Genomic DNA, 5,424 nt, shown 5'->3' with positions numbered 1-5,424 from the left:
ATGTTGACCGGCTTCTAGAATATGGGAGAAAAAATTAAAAAAAAAATCAAATTGAGGTATGAGAGAGATAATTACCCGTCTTCAGAAAATCTGGTGTCCAAAAAGTACCGAAACTCTGACGAAATTTTGAAAAAAAAAGAGAAAGAAGAGAAAAAGAGAAAAAAAAGGAAAATTATTTCAAAAAGTATTTCATATTTTTCTGTTGTGTCAAAATTGACCGAACTACCCGGGTTTGATTCTCACCGGATATGAGATACGTAGGCAAACCTCATCGGTTCCGGCCCCAATTGTTTTAAAAAAAATTCAAAAATAATTTATTTTAGTTCCTTCTTTAGAAATCTTTCCTTAAAAAAAATTCAAAAAAAAGAAAAAAAGAAGTTTTTTTTTTAAAATTCAAAAAAAAAATAGTTTCCTTTTTTCTGAAGTCTTTCATATGAAAAAAAAGAAATAAAAAAAATCAATCAAAAATCAAAATTCAAAATACGGGTTTCCTTTATTTTGAAGTATTTTTCTCAAAAATTTTAAAAAAAAGATTTAAAAAAAAATATTTTACTTGTTTAAAATTATTTCTTTCAATTGTTTTTTTGAAAAATTGTAGTCCAAAATATTTTCGCTTTTGTTTAGAAGTGCTTTTGTAAATAAATAAAAACTCAGAAATTCAAAATATTTTTTAAAAGTCCCTCTTTTGAAAATCAAGAAGCAACATCCAAAATTCAAATATATATTTTTTTTCTTTCTTCTTTAGAAAAAGAGAAAACAAATGAAAATTCAAACAAAAATATTTTCTTTTTACTTTTAAAATTCTCAAAGTTCAAATAAAAAGCAAATTAATTTTTAGAAGTCTTTCTCTCAAAATAAAAAAATAATAAAAATCAAAATAAAAAATCCATAAAAGAATTTCCTTTCTTTTTTTTAAAGCATTTCTTTTAAAAATTCCAAAAAAATTAGTTTATTTACTCCATTCTCGATCTCCGGAACTACGCAAGATCTGATTTATGCGGCGTCATGATACGTAGGCAATCCCTATCGGATTCGATCATTACCATAGAATTAATTGAGTAAAAAATAAACTGAAAAAAAGAGAGAAAGAAAAATTGAGTGAAAAAAAGGGGAAAGAAAAGAGTGAAAAAAGAATAAGAGAGAGTGACAAAAAATAAAAGAGTGACAAAAATAAAAAAGAAAAGAGAGTGCCAAAAAATAAAAGAGCGACAAAAACGAAATGAAAAAAATCAAGAGTGATTAAGAGAGGCAGAAATAAAAGAAAAGGGGTACATACTGAAAGGGTTAACTAAGGCCGGGATGAAACATGCAACCGTTCAAACATTTGGTAGAAACGTTTAACTATTTAGGTGCATTGCATCCAAACGTGCGATTTCTTATCTATTAAGCATCTCAAAACTAACAAGGTTGTTCGATGTGCAAACTAGCCAGGTTTTGGTGGTTGGTTTTGTTGGTAGTCTAGTCTCCCCTCCTTCACAAGATCCAAAGGTACAGATGGCCTCCAGTAGCAATCTACCAATCATCGGTCCTGAGGATAGCCCGACATCGGCTATTTTGCAGCTAGAATCAGCAGTTGCTGAAGAGAATAAGATCTTGCGTCTCCGCATGTTGGAAATGTGGGACGCCTGGTCTAATGGTAGGGAACTGCCAAGTGCAATCCCTGGGTTCCCTGAGTTGATCCCCAGGTCAAGTGAGGTTACCAACGCCCCTGTGCCCAACTCGCTCATCCCATGCGGGCACCCTACAATGCCGTTCAATGATCCTGACTTTCCTTCTGTGGTTCGCCCCCAGGCGCCAGTTTCCTGGACACCTCCAATATATTTCTCTACAACACTAGTCGATACCAGAACACAATCAACTTTACCACGGCTGTATGTTGAGCCTCCAATGTTCTCCTTTCAAGGTCCACAGCTTCAATCAGAAATAACATATGTGACCCCGTACTCTTTCACTCAACCTCCGCAATATGATCTCTCGGGGGAGCAAGAAAAGGTTGTTAAAAATCCGAGCAAGAGGAAATGGTTCGGAAGATGAAGAGCCTAGAACAAAGCCTGAAAAACATGCAAGGTCTGAGTGGCCAAAAAAGTGTATCACACTCTGACCTTTGTATGTTTCCCCATTTCCACTTTCCAGTTGGCTTCAAGATGCCAAAATCTGAAAACTACAACGGGCACGGAGACCCGATCGCTCATCTGAACCGATACTGTAACCAGTTAAGGGGTGCTAGTGGAAAAGAGGAGCCGCTAATGGCCTATTTTGGGGAAAGCCTCACCAGAATCGCTTCTGAGTGGTATACGGATCAATAAATTACTCATTGGCATGTGTGGGACGATATGGCTCAAGATTTTGTTTGCCAGTTCCAATATAATGTGGACATCGCTCCCGACAGAAACTCCTTGTCCAATTTGAAAAAGAAAACCGTGGAAAGCTTTCGCGAATATGCTGTCGAATGGCATGAGCAAGCTGCCAGGGTAATGCCTCCAATGGACGAAACTGAAATGGTCATGGTTTTCCTGCAGGCCCAAGAGGCTGACTACTTCTAGAACATGATGTCTGATGTGGGTAAGCCGTTCGCTGAGGCTATCAAAATTGGGGAAATGGTTGAAAACCGTCTAAAAACGGGTCGAATCTTGAGTCATGCTGCTTTTAAAGCCACATAACCAGATGTTCAAAATGGTTTGGAGGGTTTGATGAACAGAAATGGGAGTGAGGAGGGAATCATGATGGTTTCAAGCTCGAGGGGGGCCCACAGGTCATTCAGCCAGTCATATGTGCCTCCTATGGTCCCACTACACTATTACCCCCTTCAAGATGATGCTTATGCCGTGGCACCGCCTCCTTATGCAGTGATGAGCGCGCAATTTACACGCAACCACAACATTATACACAAAACCGAGCTCTACCTCCCAGAAATGCCCATCCTTACCAAACTCCATATAATCCTCAACCAAATGATTCCCAATACGATCCCCGCCCAAGAGAGCCTTTTAGAAAGAATCATTTCACCCCTATTGGTGAATCGTAATGAAGCTTTTTCTGAAAGCTAATCAGGCTAAATCTATTGCAGCTAGTGGCCCCAAACCGACCGAACCCCTAGTCCCCCTCGCACCGAGCTGATGCTAGATGCGAATACCACTCTGGAGCAGCAGGACACAGTACGGAGGACTGTTGGACCCTTAAAAGGGCAGTTAAAGATTTGATTGTAGCGGAAAGAATCGTTTTTCGGGATGAAGAAGCTCCTGATGTGATGAACAATCTGTTGCCTGCTCACAACACTGTGCCAATAGTTGGAATGATTTGTGAAGATAATGAATTTGATCCGGCACTGAAGGCTATTGCAGCCATTGCCGAAATAGAAGAGAAGTCGAAAGACGGTCGCCAAGCCTGAAAGTTCCCCATCAGACGGGAGTCTTAGTAGGTAGTCTTGCTATCCTTTCTGTGTCCGGATTATCTCAAGGTGTGATCCGGATGTTTTACTTTATTGTCTTACTTTCTGATGTAAACCCTTATATCTTCAAAAAATTAAAAAATTAAAATAAAAAAATCAAATGAAATTAATATTTCATTGTCCAGGAATGTCTCTTTTCTTAATTTCACTTTTCTAATTCTCTTTTTAGTTCTGTTAAATGCAGATTTTAATAACATGACATGCTTGCGGATTTCATGCCCAGATCCTAAAATGTTGTCAGGCTTCGAAATAATGAGTCAAGAATCAAAATGCAATGAAGATAAGTTTAAGGAAATAAAGCAAAGACTCAGAATAGCTGAAGAAAAATTGGTTCCAGATTTGAAAGGTCCATACATGGTAATGAGTATTGCCAAAAAGAGCATTGTACCTGGGGAACATCGAAAGAAATATCCCTAAAACAACTATCAATGCAGGTGCAATTAAAAGGTACTATGTTTGATCCTTTAGCGTTAATGCTCCGATTGGGATGGCGAAGGCTTTATTTCTCGCTATCCAAACACCAATAATCCTTTTGTAAACCCTTTGAGCCGGTTACCTTCCTTTGATTACCCTTTTTGGAACCTGAAAATGCTATTAAAAAAAAGAAAAAAGAAAACAACAAAACAAAAAAAAAAAAAGAAGACAAAAAGAAAATGAAATGAAGAATGAAAAAAAAAAGAGGAAAAGGAAAGGAAAAAGAAAGAGAAAACAAAACAAAACAGAAAAATAAAAGAAAATCAAAAACAAAGTTTTCTGAACCACGTTCAACTTGATTTCAAAAGGATACGTAGGCAGCCTCTCTCTGGGGTTCAGTCACACCAAAAAAAATACAAAGTCCCCCAAAAATGAAATTGGGGCAGATGTTATAATGGTTCGGCGATGATCCCACCTAAAAAGTTCCAAAGTTGTAACTCAATCCAAATCCTTTTTTATCCAAACCCTGTTCAACTTCTTCCGATCAATCGGTGAGAATGTTCAAGGACCGAAGAAACAGTTACTTGGATCCGATACAGTCAAAATGAGAGAAATAAAATGAGAGAGTCTTATTGGTAAAAACCCACACGGGCACCGTGAGGCGACAGTAAGCAAAGAAATCAAAATGAGAGAGTCTTGTTAGTGAAAATCCACACGGGCACTATAAGGCGATGGTGAGAAGAGAAATGAGAAAGGTCAGCTCGTGAAAACCCGCAAAGGGCACCCCTGATCGAAAAGAGGATCCTCACAGCCATCGGCACCGACAGAGTTCTGGAAAGGTTTCTCGATTTTGAGGCAAAAGTTGTGATGAGTTTCTGAGAGTCGGACGGTTTACACAGATCAGACATCCAGTCCAAAAAGTATGTCATGTTCATTGAAGTCCGCATGTACCCCTAATAAGTCCTTCTTTCCTTTCCCCGAAAGGCACACTACTTGTTTTAAATTCATTCTCCATTCCATTATTTGTTTTCGTTGAATCCCTTTCGGTCTAACTCTATTCTGAAACTGAGACAAAGAAGGGATGAAAAGACTGATTTACAGGGTTCTCATTTGACACGCGCTAATGTGTAATGAGGTACCCAGCCTCGTCAGGGGCATCAAATTGACTTCGACCGGCCATGTTGGCCGATGTTTTGAAATTGAAAACTTTTGGAAGTTGAAAAGGTTGAGTCCCACTTGGCTAACCGCCTCGACAAAGATTTGAAAAAGCCAAAGTACCCCAAATGCTTTGAAATTGAAGTTGGAAGAAAGAAGCCAGAAATGAAAGGCCTATAAAGGCGAAATAAAGTTGGAAAAGGTTAAGTCCCACGCGACTAGCCGTTGCAGCAAGTTTGAGGAGCCAAAAGTTCCCCAATGCTCCGAATGGTTAAAAACAAAAAAAAAGAAAAAGAAAAACAACAAGTCAAAAGTGAAAGGCCTACGAAGGCAAAATAAAGTCGAAAAGGTTGAGTTCTACCGACCAACCTCATGGCAAAATCTGGAAAAAACTAGAGGTTCTCAGG

Source organism: Nicotiana sylvestris, chromosome 5 (assembly GCF_000393655.2).
Source record: "Nicotiana sylvestris chromosome 5, ASM39365v2, whole genome shotgun sequence".
Classification (NCBI taxonomy): domain Eukaryota; kingdom Viridiplantae; phylum Streptophyta; class Magnoliopsida; order Solanales; family Solanaceae; genus Nicotiana; species Nicotiana sylvestris.
The sequence above is the reverse complement of the archived record's forward strand: the minus strand, read 5'-3'. Positions refer to the sequence as shown.